Source organism: Lissotriton vulgaris, chromosome 5, assembly GCF_964263255.1.
Source record: "Lissotriton vulgaris chromosome 5, aLisVul1.2, whole genome shotgun sequence".
In the NCBI taxonomy this organism is placed as follows: Eukaryota; Metazoa; Chordata; class Amphibia; order Caudata; family Salamandridae; genus Lissotriton; species Lissotriton vulgaris.
Genome location: NC_141693.1, coordinates 1,545,683,489 through 1,545,700,988, shown reverse-complemented (window position 1 = coordinate 1,545,700,988; position 17,500 = coordinate 1,545,683,489). Strand labels below are relative to the sequence as shown.

The window sequence follows — 17,500 nt, the reverse complement described above, 5'->3', positions numbered from 1 at the left end:
AAAATCTTGTTCATGTTAGTGGCATTAAGAAGTGCTTCTATGTACACGCACGGAATATGTAATAGGGTTGCAGAATTTTGACTTGACAGAATGGGTTTTTAGCTTAAGGGTGTGTAGATGAAATGCAAGGTGTGTAAGTATGTGTTCATGGAGTGCTTCAAGTGTAAAATCTGTACGATTTGTGCAGTTAAAGTGCTAATTTTGCCTACGAGAAATAACATTACTACAGAAGAATTATAAAGGATTGGCACATTGGCTGCCTTTGCTGATGACACAGTTGGCTAATTTGTGAAGCATTGGTCTATTAAGTTGCAGAGTGTGGTTGAACTTGGTTAGGAGACTTGGTGCCTGTTTCTGTGTCCTGCTGAAGACAAGGACGGCTTGATACCACTGTCAAAGCCCAGTTTATTGAGAAAAGCATCCAGGAAAGAAGAAGTGTTGAGTCGAGAGTGGTTCTCCTCCAATTTCTCTCCACTTGCTCGAAATGCAGAGAGTCCATTATAGCACAGAACAGAGTGTTAAAGTCGGGGATGGAAGAGGATGAAAATGGGAAGTTTACTTATGGAGAGAACTGAGAAATGTCCTGTGTGCAGACACCAGTGTTTGACGATTGAATACATTTAAATAATGCCTCTAGACTGCAAGTGTTCATCTGTGCCTCAGTGGCCTAATGGATAAGGCACTGGCCTCCTAAGCCAGGGATTGTGGGTTCGAGTCCCATCTGAGGTGAAAACCAATATCCACTCTTACTTTTCCAGAAAAATTGATATATTTATTACATGCTTCCGCTCAGAAGCTTATGTGGTATTAGGAACTTTGAAATGGTACCATTTTACTTCTGTACTCTACAGAGTCATGTTGGTGTTCTGAAACTACAAAGTAGATTTTTAAACACCTATCTTTGTCAGATGCAACTTTGACCCGGGAGAAGATATTCCTTTGGAAAAAATTATTTGAATTGGATTGGTGTAACTGTTGTTTCTAGAGGTGGTGACAGGCTTTCAGCTACTTGAATAGGGCAAGTCAGGATTCATGAAACGTATACAACCTTTGAGCGTGTGTAAATTGGCATATCCAGAAAGGAGCAGTTTGTACTACTGTCAAAACAGTTCTCTCCACTTCTGGAAATATCCAGAGCTATGTAAAGCATACAACTGAGCTTTAATCTCATGAAGAAAGAGGTTTAAATGCAAAAAAGAAAACAAAAGCTTATCGTACTGGTGACATTTTCATTATATAGATTCCAAAAGAGTGCTTTAATTGAAAGGAGCTGAAAACACACAATGGGATGTAAACCTAAATAACTATCAATATCATATTTCCCATCCTTGCATACCACCTACATTATAAAAATAAGCACAGCAGGACATATGACCGCGTGGCCTAATGGATAAGGCGTCTGACTTTGGATCAGAAGATTGAGGGTTCGAGTCCCTTCGTGGTCGGTTTTTGCCAATGGTCACACAACTCAGATTTCCATTCAGAATGGAAGCAGGCTCTTCCAATACTCTTATAGCCATCATGTTCTCATTCCTAATTATTCATGAAGTGGAGTACATACTGCACAGTCATTTAGATTGCATCTTCAGCCTAAAATCTTGTTCATGTTAGTGGCATTAAGAAGTGCTTCTATGTACACGCACGGAATATGTAATAGGGTTGCAGAATTTTGACTTGACAGAATGGGTTTTTAGCTTAAGGGTGTGTAGATGAAATGCAAGGTGTGTAAGTATGTGTTCATGGAGTGCTTCAAGTGTAAAATCTGTATGATTTGTGCAGTTAAAGTGCTAATTTTGCCTACGAGAAAGAGAAGTACTACAGAAGAATTATAAAGGATTGGCACATTGGCTGCCTTTGCTGATGACACAGTTGGCTAATTTGTGAAGCATTGGTCTATTAAGTTGCAGAGTGTGGTTGAACTTGGTTAGGAGACTTGGTGCCTGTTTCTGTGTCCTGCTGAAGACAAGGACGGCTTGATACCACTGTCAAAGCCCAGTTTATTGAGAAAAGCATCCGGGAAAAGAGAAGTGTTGAGTCGAGAGTGGTTCTCCTCCAATTTCTCTCCACTTGCGCGAAATGCAGAGCCTCCATTATAGCACCGAACAGAGTGTTAAAGTCGGGGATGGAAGAGGATGAAAATGGGAAGTTTACTTATGGAGAGAACTGAGAAATGTCCTGTGTGCAGACACCAGTGTTTGACGATTGAATACATTTAAATAATGCCTCTAGACTGCAAGTGTTCATCTGTGCCTCAGTGGCCTAATGGATAAGGCACTGGCCTCCTAAGCCAGGGATTGTGGGTTCGAGTCCCATCTGAGGTGAAAACCAATATCCAGTATTACTTTTCTTGAAAAATTTATATATTTATTACATGCTTCCGCTCAGAAGCTTATGAGGTATTAGGAACTTTGAAATGGTACCATTTTACTTCTGTACTCTCCGGACTCATGCTGGTGTTCTGAAACTACAAAGTAGATTTTTAAACACCTATCTTTGTCAGATGCAACTTTGACCCGGCAGAAGATATTCCTTTGGAAAAAATGATTTGAATTGGATTGGTGTAACTGTTGTTTCTAGAGGTGGTGACAGGCTTTCAGCTACTTGAAAAGGGCAAGGCAGGATTCATGAAACGTATACAACCTTTGAGCGTGTGTAAATTGGCATATCCAGAAAGGAGCAGTTTGTACTACTGTCAAAACAGTTTCTCTCCACTTCTGGAAATATCCAGAGCTATGTAAAGCATACAACTGAGCTTTAATCTCATGAAGAAAGAGGTTTAAATGCAAAAAAGAAAACAAAAGCTTATCGTACTGGTGACATTCTCATTATATAGATTCCAAAAGAGAGCTTTAATTTAAAGGAGCTGAAAAAACACAATGGGATGTAAACCTAAATAACTATCAATATCATATTTCCCATCCTTGTATACCACCTACATTATAAAAATAAGCACAGCAGGACATATGACCGCGTGGCCTAATGGATAAGGTGTCTGACTTCGGATCAGAAGATTGAGGGTTCAAGTCCCTTCGTGGTCAGTTTTTGCCAATGGTCACACATCTCAGATTTCCATTCAGAATGGAAGCAGGCTCTTCCAATACTCTTATAGCCATCATGTTCTCATTCCTAATTATTCATGAAGTGGAGTATATACTGCACAGTCATTTAGATTGCATCTTCAGCCTAAAATCTTGTTCATGTTAGTGGCATTAAGAAGTGCTTCTATGTACACGCACGGAATATGTAATAGGGTTGCAGAATTTTGACTTGACAGAATGGGTTTTTAGCTTAAGGGTGTGTAGATGAAATGCAAGGTGTGTAAGTATGTGTTCATGGAGTGCTTCAAGTGTAAAATCTGTACGATTTGTGCAGTTAAAGTGCTAATTTTGCCTACGAGAAATAACATTACTACAGAAGAATTATAAAGGATTGGCACATTGGCTGCCTTTGCTGATGACACAGTTGGCTAATTTGTGAAGCATTGGTCTATTAAGTTGCAGAGTGTGGTTGAACTTGGTTAGCAGACTTGGTGCCTGTTTCTGTGTCCTGCTGAAGACAAGGACGGCTTGATACCACTGTCAAAGCCCAGTTTATTGAGAAAAGCATCCAGGAAAGAAGAAGTGTTGAGTCGAGAGTGGTTCTCCTCCAATTTCTCTCCACTTGCTCGAAATGCAGAGAGTCCATTATAGCACAGAACAGAGTGTTAAAGTCGGGGATGGAAGAGGATGAAAATGGGAAGTTTACTTATGGAGAGAACTGAGAAATGTCCTGTGTGCAGACACCAGTGTTTGACGATTGAATACATTTAAATAATGCCTCTAGACTGCAAGTGTTCATCTGTGCCTCAGTGGCCTAATGGATAAGGCACTGGCCTCCTAAGCCAGGGATTGTGGGTTCGAGTCCCATCTGAGGTGAAAACCAATATCCACTCTTACTTTTCCAGAAAAATTGATATATTTATTACATGCTTCCGCTCAGAAGCTTATGTGGTATTAGGAACTTTGAAATGGTACCATTTTACCTCTGTACTCTACAGAGTCATGTTGGTGTTCTGAAACTACAAAGTAGATTTTTAAACACCTATCTTTGTCAGATGCAACTTTGACCCGGGAGAAGATATTCCTTTGGAAAAAATTATTTGAATTGGATTGGTGTAACTGTTGTTTCTAGAGGTGGTGACAGGCTTTCAGCTACTTGAATAGGGCAAGTCAGGATTCATGAAACGTATACAACCTTTGAGCGTGTGTAAATTGGCATATCCAGAAAGGAGCAGTTTGTACTACTGTCAAAACAGTTCTCTCCACTTCTGGAAATATCCAGAGCTATGTAAAGCATACAACTGAGCTTTAATCTCATGAAGAAAGAGGTTTAAATGCAAAAAAGAAAACAAAAGCTTATCGTACTGGTGACATTTTCATTATATAGATTCCAAAAGAGTGCTTTAATTGAAAGGAGCTGAAAACACACAATGGGATGTAAACCTAAATAACTATCAATATCATATTTCCCATCCTTGCATACCACCTACATTATAAAAATAAGCACAGCAGGACATATGACCGCGTGGCCTAATGGATAAGGCGTCTGACTTTGGATCAGAAGATTGAGGGTTCGAGTCCCTTCGTGGTCGGTTTTTGCCAATGGTCACACAACTCAGATTTCCATTCAGAATGGAAGCAGGCTCTTCCAATACTCTTATAGCCATCATGTTCTCATTCCTAATTATTCATGAAGTGGAGTACATACTGCACAGTCATTTAGATTGCATCTTCAGCCTAAAATCTTGTTCATGTTAGTGGCATTAAGAAGTGCTTCTATGTACACGCACGGAATATGTAATAGGGTTGCAGAATTTTGACTTGACAGAATGGGTTTTTAGCTTAAGGGTGTGTAGATGAAATGCAAGGTGTGTAAGTATGTGTTCATGGAGTGCTTCAAGTGTAAAATCTGTATGATTTGTGCAGTTAAAGTGCTAATTTTGCCTACGAGAAAGAGAAGTACTACAGAAGAATTATAAAGGATTGGCACATTGGCTGCCTTTGCTGATGACACAGTTGGCTAATTTGTGAAGCATTGGTCTATTAAGTTGCAGAGTGTGGTTGAACTTGGTTAGGAGACTTGGTGCCTGTTTCTGTGTCCTGCTGAAGACAAGGACGGCTTGATACCACTGTCAAAGCCCAGTTTATTGAGAAAAGCATCCAGGAAAGAAGAAGTGTTGAGTCGAGAGTGGTTCTCCTCCAATTTCTCTCCACTTGCGCGAAATGCAGAGCCTCCATTATAGCACAGAACAGAGTGTTAAAGTCGGGGATGGAAGAGGATGAAAATGGGAAGTTTACTTATGGAGAGAACTGAGAAATGTCCTGTGTGCAGACACCAGTGTTTGACGATTGAATACATTTAAATAATGCCTCTAGACTACAAGTTTTCATCTGTGCCTCAGTGGCCTAATGGATAAGGCACTGGCCTCCTAAGCCAGGGATTGTGGGTTCGAGTCCCATCTGAGGTGAAAACCAATATCCAGTATTACTTTTCTTGAAAAATTTATATATTTATTACATGCTTCCGCTCAGAAGCTTATGAGGTATTAGGAACTTTGAAATGGTACCATTTTACTTCTGTACTCTCCGGACTCATGCTGGTGTTCTGAAACTACAAAGTAGATTTTTAAACACCTATCTTTGTCAGATGCAACTTTGACCCGGCAGAAGATATTCCTTTGGAAAAAATGATTTGAATTGGATTGGTGTAACTGTTGTTTCTAGAGGTGGTGACAGGCTTTCAGCTACTTGAAAAGGGCAAGGCAGGATTCATGAAACGTATACAACCTTTGAGCGTGTGTAAATTGGCATATCCAGAAAGGAGCAGTTTGTACTACTGTCAAAACAGTTTCTCTCCACTTCTGGAATTATCCAGAGCTATGTAAAGCATACAACTGAGCTTTAATCTCATGAAGAAAGAGGTTTAAATGCAAAAAAGAAAACAAAAGCTTATCGTACTGGTGACATTCTCATTATATAGATTCCAAAAGAGAGCTTTAATTTAAAGGAGCTGAAAAAACACAATGGGATGTAAACCTAAATAACTATCAATATCATATTTCCCATCCTTGTATACCACCTACATTATAAAAATAAGCACAGCAGGACATATGACCGCGTGGCCTAATGGATAAGGTGTCTGACTTCGGATCAGAAGATTGAGGGTTCAATTCCCTTCGTGGTCAGTTTTTGCCAATGGTCACACATCTCAGATTTCCATTCAGAATGGAAGCAGGCTCTTCCAATACTCTTATAGCCATCATGTTCTCATTCCTAATTATTCATGAAGTGGAGTATATACTGCACAGTCATTTAGATTGCATCTTCAGCCTAAAATCTTGTTCATGTTAGTGGCATTAAGAAGTGCTTCTATGTACACGCACGGAATATGTAATAGGGTTGCAGAATTTTGACTTGACAGAATGGGTTTTTAGCTTAAGGGTGTGTAGATGAAATGCAAGGTGTGTAAGTATGTGTTCATGGAGTGCTTCAAGTGTAAAATCTGTACGATTTGTGCAGTTAAAGTGCTAATTTTGCCTACGAGAAATAACATTACTACAGAAGAATTATAAAGGATTGGCACATTGGCTGCCTTTGCTGATGACACAGTTGGCTAATTTGTGAAGCATTGGTCTATTAAGTTGCAGAGTGTGGTTGAACTTGGTTAGGAGACTTGGTGCCTGTTTCTGTGTCCTGCTGAAGACAAGGACGGCTTGATACCACTGTCAAAGCCCAGTTTATTGAGAAAAGCATCCAGGAAAGAAGAAGTGTTGAGTCGAGAGTGGTTCTCCTCCAATTTCTCTCCACTTGCTCGAAATGCAGAGAGTCCATTATAGCACAGAACAGAGTGTTAAAGTCGGGGATGGAAGAGGATGAAAATGGGAAGTTTACTTATGGAGAGAACTGAGAAATGTCCTGTGTGCAGACACCAGTGTTTGACGATTGAATACATTTAAATAATGCCTCTAGACTGCAAGTGTTCATCTGTGCCTCAGTGGCCTAATGGATAAGGCACTGGCCTCCTAAGCCAGGGATTGTGGGTTCGAGTCCCATCTGAGGTGAAAACCAATATCCACTCTTACTTTTCCAGAAAAATTGATATATTTATTACATGCTTCCGCTCAGAAGCTTATGTGGTATTAGGAACTTTGAAATGGTACCATTTTACTTCTGTACTCTAAAGAGTCATGTTGGTGTTCTGAAACTACAAAGTAGATTTTTAAACACCTATCTTTGTCAGATGCAACTTTGACCCGGGAGAAGATATTCCTTTGGAAAAAATTATTTGAATTGGATTGGTGTAACTGTTGTTTCTAGAGGTGGTGACAGGCTTTCAGCTACTTGAATAGGGCAAGTCAGGATTCATGAAACGTATACAACCTTTGAGCGTGTGTAAATTGGCATATCCAGAAAGGAGCAGTTTGTACTACTGTCAAAACAGTTTCTCTCCACTTCTGGAAATATCCAGAGCTATGTAAAGCATACAACTGAGCTTTAATCTCATGAAGAAAGAGGTTTAAATGCAAAAAAGAAAACAAAAGCTTATCGTACTGGTGACATTCTCATTATATAGATTCCAAAAGAGTACTTTAATTGAAAGGAGCTGAAAAAACACAATGGGATGTAAACCTAAATAACTATCAATATCATATTTCCCATCCTTGCATACCACCTACATTATAAAAATAAGCACAGCAGGACATATGACCGCGTGGCCTGATGGATAAGGTGTCTGACTTCTGATCAGAAGATTGAGGGTTCGAGTCCCTTCGTGGTCGGTTTTTGCCAATGGACACACAACTCAGCTTTCCGTTCAGAATGGAAGCAGGCTCTTCCAATACTATTATAGCCATCATGTTCTCATTCCTAATTATTCATGAAGTGGAGTACATACTGCACAGTCATTTAGATTGCATCTTCAGCCTAAAATCTTGTCCATGTTAGTGGCATTAAGAAGTGCTTCTATGTACACGCACTGAATATGTAATAGGATTGCAGAATTTTGACTTGACAGAATGGGTTTTTAGCTTAAGGGTGTGTAGATGAAATGCAAGGTGTGTAAGTATGTGTTCATGGAGTGCTTCAAGTTTAAAAATCTGTATGATTTGTGCAGTTAAAGTGCTAATTTTGCCTACGAGAAAGAAAAGTACTACAGAAGAATTATAAAGGATTGGCACATTGGCTGCCTTTGCTGATGACACAGTTGGCTAATTTGTAAAGCATTGGTCTATTAAGTTGCAGAGTGTGGTTGAACTTGGTTAGGAGACTTGGTGCCTGTTTCTGTGTCCTGCTGAAGACAAGGACGGCTTGTTACCACTGTCAAAGCCCAGTTTATTGAGAAAAGCATCCAGGAAAGAAGAAGTGTTGAGTCGAAAGTGGTTCTCCTCCAATTTCTCTCCACTTGCTCGAAATGCAGAGCCTCCATTATAGCACAGAACAGAGTGTTAAAGTCGGGGATGGAAGAGGATGAAAATGGGAAGTTTACTTATGGAGAGAACTGAGAAATGTCCTGTGTGCAGACACCAGTGTTTGACGGTTGAATACATTTAAATAATGCCTCTAGACTGCAAGTGTTCATCTGTGCCTCAGTGGCCTAATGGATAAGGCACTGGCCTCCTAAGCCAGGGATTGTGGGTTCGAGTCCCATCTGAGGTGAAAACCAATATCCACTATTACTTTTCTAGAAAAATTTATTTATTTATTACATGCTTCCCCTCAGAAGCTTATGAGGTATTAGGAACTTTGAAATGGTACCATTTTACTTCTGTACTCTCCGGACTTATGTTGGTGTTCTGAAACTACAAAGTAGATTTTTAAACACCTATCTTTGTCGGATACAACTTTGACCCGTCAGAAGATATTCCTTTGGAAAAAATGATTTGAATTGGATTGGTGTAACTGTTGTTTCTAGAGGTGGTGACAGGCTTTCAGCTACTTGAATAGGGCAAGTCAGGATTCATGAAACGTATACAACCTTTGAGCGTGTGTAAATTGGCATATCCAGAAAGGAGCAGTTTGTACTACTGTCAAAACAGTTCTCTCCACTTCTGGAAATATCCAGAGCTATGTAAAGCATACAACTGACCTTTAATCTCATGAAGAAAGAGGTTTAAATGCAAAAAAGAAAACAAAAGCTTATCGTACTGGTGACATTTTCATTATATAGATTCCAAAAGAGTGCTTTAATGGAAAGGAGCTGAAAACACACAATGGGATGTAAACCGAAATAACTATCAATATCATATTTCCCATCGTTGCATACCACCTACATTATAAAAATAAGCACAGCAGGACATATGACAGCGTGGCCTAATGGATAAGGCCTCTGACTTCGGCTCAGAAGATTGAGGGTTCGAGTCCCTTCGTGGTCGGTTTTTGCCAATGGTCACACAACTCAGATTTCCATTCAGAATGGAAGCAGGCTCTTCCAATACTCTTATAGCCATCATGTTCTCATTCCTAATTATTCATGAAGTGGAGTACATACTGCACAGTCATTTAGATTGCATCTTCAGCCTAAAATCTTGTTCATGTTAGTGGCATTAAGAAGTGCTTCTATGAACACGCATGGAATATGTAATAGGGTTGCAGAATTTTGACTTGACAGAATGGGTTTTTAGCTTAAGGGTGTGTAGATGAAATGCAAGGTGTGTAAGTATGTGTTCATGGAGTGCTTCAAGTGTAAAATCTATATGATTTGTGCAGTTAACGTGCTAATTTTGCCTACTAGAAAGAGAAGTACTACAGAAGAATTATAAAGGATTGGCACATTGGCTTCCTTTGCTGATGACACAGTTGGCTAATTTGTGAAGCATTGGTCTATTAAGTTGCAGAGTGTGGTTGAACTTGGTTAGGAGACTTGGTGCCTGTTTCTGTGTCCTGCTGAAGACAAGGACGGCTTGATACCACTGTCAAAGCCCAGTTTATTGAGAAAAGCATCCAGGAAAGAAGAAGTGTTGCGTCGAGAGTGGTTCTCCTCCAATTTCTCTCCACTTGCTCGAAATGCAGAGAGTCCATTATAGCACAGAACAGAGTGTTAAAGTCGGGGATGGAAGAGGATGAAAATGGGAAGTTTACTTATGGAGAGAACTGAGAAATGTCCTGTGTGCAGACACCAGTGTTTGACGATTGAATACATTTAAATAATGCCTCTAGACTGCAAGTGTTTATCTGTGCCTCAGTGGCCTAATGGATAAGGCACTGGCCTCCTAAGCCAGGGATTGTGGGTTCGAGTCCCATCTGAGGTGAAAACCAATATCCACTCTTACTTTTCCAGAAAAATTGATATATATATTACATGCTTCCGCTCAGAAGCTTATGTGGTATTAGGAACTTTGAAATGGTACCATTTTACTTCTGTACTCTTCAGAGTCATGTTGGTGTTCTGAAACTACAAAGTAGATTTTTAAACACCTATCTTTGTCGGATACAACTTTGACCCGTCAGAAGATATTCCTTTGGAAAAAATGATTTGAATTGGATTGGTGTAACTGTTGTTTCTAGAGGTGGTGACAGGCTTTCAGCTACTTGAATAGGGCAAGTCAGGATTCATGAAACGTATACAACCTTTGAGCGTGTGTAAATTGGCATATCCAGAAAGGAGCAGTTTGTACTACTGTCTAAACAGTTTCTCTACCCTTCTGGAAAAATCCAGAGCTATGTAAAGCATACAACTGAGCTTTGATCTCATGAAGAAAGAGGTTTAAATGCAAAAAAGAAAACAAAAGCTTATCGTACTGGTGACATTCTCATTATATAGATTCCAAAAGAGTGCTTTAATTGAAAGGAGCTGAAAAAACACAATGGGATGTAAACCTAAATAACTATCAATATCATATTTCCCATCCTTGCATACCACCTACATTATAAAAATAAGCACAGCAGGACATATGACAGCGTGGCCTGATGGATAAGGTGTCCGACTTCGGATCAGAAGATTGAGGGTTCGAGTCCCTTCGTGGTCGGTTTTTGCCAATGGTCACACAACTCAGCTTTCCATTCAGAATTGAAGCAGGCTCTTCCAATACTCTTATAGCCATCATGTTCTCATTCCTAATTATTCATGAAGTGGAGTACATACTGCACAGTCATTTAGATTGCATCTTCAGCCTAAAATCGTGTCCATGTTAGTGGCATTAAGAAGTGCTTCTATGTACACGCACTGAATATGTAATAGGGTTGCAGAATTTTGACTTGACAGAATGGGTTTTTAGCTTAAGGGTGTGTAGATGAAATGCAAGGTGTGTAAGTATGTGTTCATGGAGTGCTTCAAGTGTAAAAATCTGTATGATTTGTGCAGTTAAAGTGCTAATTTTGCCTACGAGAAAGAAAAGCACTTCAGAAGAATTATAAAGGTTTTGCACATTGGCTGCCTTTGCTGATGACACAGTTGGCTAATTTGGAAAGCATTGGTCTATTAAGTTGCAGAGTGTGGTTGAACTTGGTTAGCAGACTTGGTGCCTGTTTCCGTGTCCTGCTGAAGACAAGGACGGCTTGATACCACTGTCAAAGCCCAGTTTATTGAGAAAAGCATCCAGGAAAGAAGAAGTGTTGAGTCGAAAGTGGTTCTCCTCCAATTTCTCTCCACTTGCGCGAAATGCAGAGCCTCCATTATAGCACAGAACAGAGTGTTAAAGTCGGGGATGGAAGAGGATGAAAATGGGAAGTTTACTTATGGAGAGAACTGAGAAATGTCCTGTGTGCAGACACCAGTGTTTGACGATTGAATACATTTAAATAATGCCTCTAGACTGCAAGTGCTCATCTGTGCCTCAGTGGCCTAATGGATAAGGCACTGGCCTCCTAAGCCAGGGATTGTGGGTTCGAGTCACATCTGAGGTGAAAACCAATATCCAGTATTACTTTTCTTGAAAAATTTATATATTTATTACATGCTTCCGCCCAGAAGCTTATGAGGTATTAGGAACTTTGAAATGGTACCATTTTACTTCTGTACTCTCCGGACTCATGTTGGTGTTCTGAAACTACAAAGTAGATTTTTAAACACCTATCTTTGTCAGATGCAACTTTGACCCGGCAGAAGATATTCCTTTGGAAAAAATGATTTGAATTGGATTGGTGTAACTGTTGTTTCTAGAGGTGGTGACAGGCTTTCAGCTACTTGAATAGGGCAAGGCAGGATTCATGAAACGTATACAACCTTTGAGCGTGTGTAAATTGGCATATCCAGAAAGGAGCAGTTTGTACTACTGTCAAAACAGTTTCTCTCCACTTCTGGAAATATCCAGAGCTATGTAAAGCATACAACTGAGCTTTAATCTCATGAAGAAAGAGGTTTAAATGCAAAAAAGAAAACAAAAGCTTATCGTACTGGTGACATTCTCATTATATAGATTCCAAAAGAGAGGTTTAATTGAAAGGAGCTGAAAAAACACAATGGGATGTAAACCTAAATAACTATCAATATCATATTTCCCATCCTTGTATACCACCTACATTATAAAAATAAGCACAGCAGGACATATGACCGCGTGGCCTAATGGATAAGGTGTCTGACTTCGGATCAGAAGATTGAGGGTTCAAGTCCCTTCGTGGTCAGTTTTTGCCAATGGTCACACATCTCAGATTTCCATTCAGAATGGAAGCAGGCTCTTCCAATACTCTTATAGCCATCATGTTCTCATTCCTAATTATTCATGAAGTGGAGTACATACTGCACAGTCATTTAGATTGCATCTTCAGCCTAAAATCTTGTTCATGTTAGTGGCATTAAGAAGTGCTTCTATGTACACGCACGGAATATGTAATAGGGTTGCAGAATTTTGACTTGACAGAATGGGTTTTTAGCTTAAGGGTGTGTAGATGAAATGCAAGGTGTGTAAGTATGTGTTCATGGAGTGCTTCAAGTGTAAAATCTGTACGATTTGTGCAGTTAAAGTGCTAATTTTGCCTACGAGAAATAAAATTACTACAGAAGAATTATAAAGGATTGGCACATTGGCTGCCTTTGCTGATGACACAGTTGGCTAATTTGTGAAGCATTGGTCTATTAAGTTGCAGAGTGTGGTTGAACTTGGATAGGAGACTTGGTGCCTGTTTCGGTGTCCTGCTGAAGACAAGGACGGCTTGATACCACTGTCAAAGCCCAGTTTATTGAGAAAAGCATCCAGGAAAGAAGAAGTGTTGAGTCGAGAGTGGTTCTCCTCCAATTTCTCTCCACTTGCTCGAAATGCAGAGAGTCCATTACAGCACAGAACAGAGTGTTAAAGTCGGGGATGGAAGAGGATGAAAATGGGAAGTTTACTTATGGAGAGAACTGAGAAATGTCCTGTGTGCAGACACCAGTGTTTGACGATTGAATACATTTAAATAATGCCTCTAGAGTGCAAGTGTTTATCTGTGCCTCAGTGGCCTAATGGATAAGGCACTGGCCTCCTAAGCCAGGGATTGTGGGTTCGAGTCCCATCTGAGGTGAAAACCAATATCCACTCTTACTTTTCCAGAAAAATTGATATATTTATTACATGCTTCCGCTCAGAAGCTTATGTGGTATTAGGAACTTTGAAATGGTACCATTTTACTTCTGTACTCTTCAGAGTCATGTTGGTGTTCTGAAACTACAAAGTAGATTTTTAAACACCTATCTTTGTCAGATGCAACTTTGACCCGGGAGAAGATATTCCTTTGGAAAAAATTATTTGAATTGGATTGGTGTAACTGTTGTTTCTAGTGGTGGTGACAGGCTTTCAACTACTTGAATAGGGCAAGTCAGGATTCATGAAACGTATACAACCTTTGAGCGTGTGTAAATTGGCATATCCAGAAAGGAGCAGTTTTTACTACTGTCAAAATAGTTTCTCTCCACCTCTAGAAATATCCAGAGCTATGTAAAGCATACAACTGAGCTTTATTCTCATGAAGAAAGAGGTTTAAATGCAAAAAAGAAAACAAAAGCTTATCGTACTGGTGACATTCTCATTATATAGATTCCAAAAGAGTGCTTTAATTGAAAGGAGCTGAAAAAACACAATGGGATGTAAACCTAAATAACTATCAATATCATATTTCCCATCCTTGCATACCACCTACATTATAAAAATGAGCACAGCAGGACATATGACCGCGTGGCCTGATGGATAAGGTGTCTGACTTCGGATCAGAAGATTGAGGGTTCGAGTCCCTTCGTGGTCGGTTTTTGCCAATGGACACACAACTCAGCTTTCCGTTCAGAATGGAAGCAGGCTCTTCCAATACTCTTATAGCCATCATGTTCTCATTCCTAATTATTCATGAAGTGGAGTACATACTGCACAGTCATTTAGATTGCATCTTCAGCCTAAAATCTTGTCCATGTTAGTGGCATTAAGAAGTGCTTCTATGTACACGCACTGAATATGTAATAGGGTTGCAGAATTTTGACTTGACAGAATGGGTTTTTAGCTTAAGGGTGTGTAGATGAAATGCAAGGTGTGTAAGTATGTGTTCATGGAGTGCTTCAAGTTTAAAAATCTGTATGATTTGTGCAGTTAAAGTGCTAATTTTACCTACGAGAAAGAAAAGTACTACAGAAGAATTATAAAGGATTGACACATTGGCTACCTTTGCTGATGACACAGTTGGCTAATTTGTAAAGCATTGGTCTATTAAGTTGCAGAGTGTGGTTGAACTTGGTTAGGAGACTTGGTGCCTGTTTCTGTGTCCTGCTGAAGACAAGGACGGCTTGATACCACTGTCAAAGCCCAGTTTATTGAGAAAAGCATCCAGGAAAGAAGAAGTGTTGAGTCGAAAGTGGTTCTCCTCCAATTTCTCTCCACTTGCTCGAAATGCAGAGCCTCCATTATAGCACAGAACAGAGTGTTAAAGTCGGGGATGGAAGAGGATGAAAATGGGAAGTTTACTTATGGAGAGAACTGAGAAATGTCCTGTGTGCAGACACCAGTGTTTGACGATTGAATACATTTAAATAATGCCTCTAGACTGTAAGTGTTTATCTGTGCCTCAGTGGCCTAATGGATAAGGCACTGGCCTCCTAAGCCAGGGATTGTGGGTTCAAGTCCCATCTGAGGTGAAAATCAATATCCACTCTTACTTTTCCAGAAAAATTGATATATTTATTACATGCTTCCGCTCAGAAGCTTATGTGGTATTTGGAACTTTGAAATGGTACCATTTTACTTCTGTACTCTTCAGAGTCATGTTGGTGTTCTGAAACTACAAAGTAGATTTTTAAACACCTATCTTTGTCAGATGCAACTTTGACCCGGGAGAAGATATTCCTTTGGAAAAAATTATTTGAATTGGATTGGTGTAACTGTTGTTTCTAGAGGTGGTGACAGGCTTTCAGCTACTTGAATAGGGCAAGTTAGGATTCATGAAACGTATACAACCTTTGAGCGTGTGTAAATTGGCATATCCAGAAAGGAGCAGTTTTTACTACTGTCAAAACAGTTTCTCTCCACCTCTAGAAATATCCAGAGCTATGTAAAGCATACAACTGAGCTTTATTCTCATGAAGAAAGAGGTTTAAATGCAAAAAAGAAAACAAAAGCTTATCGTACTGGTGACATTTTCATTATATAGATTACAAAAGAGTGCTTTAATTGAAAGGAGCTGAAAACACACAATGGGATGTAAACCTAAATAACTATCAATATCATATTTCCCATCCTTGCATACCACCTACATTATAAAAATAAACACAGCAGGACATATGACCGCGTGGCCTAATGGATAAGGCGTCTGACTTCGGATCAGAAGATTGAGGGTTCGAGTCCCTTCGTGGTCGGTTTTTGCCAATGGTCACACAACTCAGATTTCCATTCAGAATGGAAGCAGGCTCTTCCAATACTCTTATAGCCATCATGTTCTCATTCCTAATTATTCACGAAGTGGAGTACATACTGCACAGTCATTTAGATTGCATCTTCAGCCTAAAATCTTGTTCATGTTAGTGGCATTAAGAAGTGCTTCTATGTACACGCACGGAATATGTAATAGGGTTGCAGAATTTTGACTTGACAGAATGGGTTTTTAGCTTAAGGGTGTGTAGATGAAATGCAAGGTGTGTAAGTATGTGTTCATGGAGTGCTTCAAGTGTAAAATCTGTATGATTTGTGCAGTTAAAGTGCTAATTTTGCCTACAAGAAAGAGAAGTACTACAGAAGAATTATAAAGGATTGGCACATTGGCTGCCTTTGCTGATGACACAGTTGGCTAATTTGTGAAGCATTGGTCTATTAAGTTGCAGAGTGTGGTTGAACTTGGTTAGGAGACTTGGTGCCTGTTTCTGTGTCCTGCTGAAGACAAGGACGGCTTGATACCACTGTCAAAGCCCAGTTTATTGAGAAAAGCATCCAGGAAAGAAGAAGTGTTGAGTCGAAAGTGGTTCTCCTCCAATTTCTCTCCACTTGCGCGAAATGCAGAGCCTCCATTATAGCACAGAAAAGAGTGTTAAAGTCGGGGATGGAAGAGGATGAAAATGGGAAGTTTACTTATGGAGAGAACTGAGAAATGTCTTGTGTGCAGACACCACTGTTTGACGATTGAATACATTTAATTAATGCCTCCAGACTGCAACTGTATATCTGTGCCTCAGTGGCCTAATGGATAAGGCACTGGCCTCCTAAGCCAGCGATTGTGGGTTCGAGTCCCATCTGAGGTGAAAACCAATATCCACTATTACTTTTCTAGAAAAATGTATATATTTATTACATGCTTCCGCTCAGAAGCTTAAAAAGGTATTAGGAACTTTGAAATGGTACCATTTTACTTCTGTACTCTTCAGGGTCATGTTGATGTTCTGAAACTACAAAGTAGATTTTTAAACACCTATCTTTGTCGGATACAACTTTGACCCTTCAGAAGATATTCCTTTGGAAAAAATGATTTGAATTGGATTGGTGTAACTGTTGTTTCTAGAGGTGGTGACAGGCTTTCAGCTACTTGAATAGGGCAAGTCAGGATTCATGAAACGTATACAACCTTTGAGCGTGTGTAAATTGGCATATCCAGAAAGGAGCAGTTTGTACTACTGTCAAAACAGTTTCTCTACCCTTCTGGAAAAATGCAGAGCTATGTAAATCATACAACTGAGCTTTAATCTCATGAAGAAAGAGGTTTAAATGCAAAAAAGAAAACAAAAGCTTATCGTACTGGTGACATTCTCATTATATAGATTCCAAAAGAGTGCTTTAATTGAAAGGAGCTGAAAAAACACAATGGGATGTAAACCTAAATAACTATCAATATCATATTTCCCAGCCTTGCATACCACCTACATTATAAAAATAAGCACAGCAGGACATATGACCGCGTGGCCTAATGGATAAGGTGTCTGACTTCGGATCAGAAGATTGAGGGTTCGAGTCCCTTCGTGGTCGGTTTTTGCCAATGGTCACACAACTCAGCTTTCCATTCAGAATGGAAGCAGGCTCTTCCAATACTCTTATAGACATCATGTTCTCATTCCTAATTATTCATGAAGTGGAGTACATACTGCACAG

General features: G+C 39.7%; 20 non-coding genes across 20 annotated transcripts; all 20 read left to right on the top strand.

Annotated features, from left to right (window-relative positions):
* Nucleotides 1–656: 656 nt before the first annotated feature.
* TRNAR-CCU (transfer RNA arginine (anticodon CCU)) lies at nucleotides 657–729 on the top strand. The gene has a single exon. It is a non-coding gene; the product is annotated as a tRNA-Arg (tRNA).
* Nucleotides 730–1,372: 643 nt separating this feature from the next.
* Nucleotides 1,373–1,445, top strand: TRNAQ-UUG (transfer RNA glutamine (anticodon UUG)). The gene has a single exon. It is a non-coding gene; the product is annotated as a tRNA-Gln (tRNA).
* An 803-nt stretch (nucleotides 1,446–2,248) lies between these two features.
* TRNAR-CCU (transfer RNA arginine (anticodon CCU)) lies at nucleotides 2,249–2,321 on the top strand. Its single transcript has one exon. It is a non-coding gene; the product is annotated as a tRNA-Arg (tRNA).
* A 644-nt stretch (nucleotides 2,322–2,965) lies between these two features.
* Nucleotides 2,966–3,038, top strand: TRNAR-UCG (transfer RNA arginine (anticodon UCG)). Its single transcript has one exon. It is a non-coding gene; the product is annotated as a tRNA-Arg (tRNA).
* An 803-nt stretch (nucleotides 3,039–3,841) lies between these two features.
* TRNAR-CCU (transfer RNA arginine (anticodon CCU)) lies at nucleotides 3,842–3,914 on the top strand. The gene has a single exon. It is a non-coding gene; the product is annotated as a tRNA-Arg (tRNA).
* A 643-nt stretch (nucleotides 3,915–4,557) lies between these two features.
* Nucleotides 4,558–4,630, top strand: TRNAQ-UUG (transfer RNA glutamine (anticodon UUG)). The gene has a single exon. It is a non-coding gene; the product is annotated as a tRNA-Gln (tRNA).
* Nucleotides 4,631–5,433: 803 nt separating this feature from the next.
* Nucleotides 5,434–5,506, top strand: TRNAR-CCU (transfer RNA arginine (anticodon CCU)). Its single transcript has one exon. It is a non-coding gene; the product is annotated as a tRNA-Arg (tRNA).
* Nucleotides 5,507–6,150: 644 nt separating this feature from the next.
* Nucleotides 6,151–6,223, top strand: TRNAR-UCG (transfer RNA arginine (anticodon UCG)). The gene has a single exon. It is a non-coding gene; the product is annotated as a tRNA-Arg (tRNA).
* An 803-nt stretch (nucleotides 6,224–7,026) lies between these two features.
* On the top strand, nucleotides 7,027–7,099 carry TRNAR-CCU (transfer RNA arginine (anticodon CCU)). Its single transcript has one exon. It is a non-coding gene; the product is annotated as a tRNA-Arg (tRNA).
* A 644-nt stretch (nucleotides 7,100–7,743) lies between these two features.
* Nucleotides 7,744–7,816, top strand: TRNAR-UCU (transfer RNA arginine (anticodon UCU)). The gene has a single exon. It is a non-coding gene; the product is annotated as a tRNA-Arg (tRNA).
* An 804-nt stretch (nucleotides 7,817–8,620) lies between these two features.
* On the top strand, nucleotides 8,621–8,693 carry TRNAR-CCU (transfer RNA arginine (anticodon CCU)). Its single transcript has one exon. It is a non-coding gene; the product is annotated as a tRNA-Arg (tRNA).
* Nucleotides 8,694–10,212: 1,519 nt separating this feature from the next.
* TRNAR-CCU (transfer RNA arginine (anticodon CCU)) lies at nucleotides 10,213–10,285 on the top strand. Its single transcript has one exon. It is a non-coding gene; the product is annotated as a tRNA-Arg (tRNA).
* A 1,521-nt stretch (nucleotides 10,286–11,806) lies between these two features.
* Nucleotides 11,807–11,879, top strand: TRNAR-CCU (transfer RNA arginine (anticodon CCU)). Its single transcript has one exon. It is a non-coding gene; the product is annotated as a tRNA-Arg (tRNA).
* Nucleotides 11,880–12,523: 644 nt separating this feature from the next.
* Nucleotides 12,524–12,596, top strand: TRNAR-UCG (transfer RNA arginine (anticodon UCG)). The gene has a single exon. It is a non-coding gene; the product is annotated as a tRNA-Arg (tRNA).
* An 803-nt stretch (nucleotides 12,597–13,399) lies between these two features.
* On the top strand, nucleotides 13,400–13,472 carry TRNAR-CCU (transfer RNA arginine (anticodon CCU)). Its single transcript has one exon. It is a non-coding gene; the product is annotated as a tRNA-Arg (tRNA).
* Nucleotides 13,473–14,116: 644 nt separating this feature from the next.
* Nucleotides 14,117–14,189, top strand: TRNAR-UCG (transfer RNA arginine (anticodon UCG)). The gene has a single exon. It is a non-coding gene; the product is annotated as a tRNA-Arg (tRNA).
* Nucleotides 14,190–14,993: 804 nt separating this feature from the next.
* TRNAR-CCU (transfer RNA arginine (anticodon CCU)) lies at nucleotides 14,994–15,066 on the top strand. Its single transcript has one exon. It is a non-coding gene; the product is annotated as a tRNA-Arg (tRNA).
* Nucleotides 15,067–15,710: 644 nt separating this feature from the next.
* TRNAR-UCG (transfer RNA arginine (anticodon UCG)) lies at nucleotides 15,711–15,783 on the top strand. The gene has a single exon. It is a non-coding gene; the product is annotated as a tRNA-Arg (tRNA).
* An 803-nt stretch (nucleotides 15,784–16,586) lies between these two features.
* TRNAR-CCU (transfer RNA arginine (anticodon CCU)) lies at nucleotides 16,587–16,659 on the top strand. Its single transcript has one exon. It is a non-coding gene; the product is annotated as a tRNA-Arg (tRNA).
* Nucleotides 16,660–17,304: 645 nt separating this feature from the next.
* TRNAR-UCG (transfer RNA arginine (anticodon UCG)) lies at nucleotides 17,305–17,377 on the top strand. Its single transcript has one exon. It is a non-coding gene; the product is annotated as a tRNA-Arg (tRNA).
* Nucleotides 17,378–17,500: the final 123 nt, after the last annotated feature.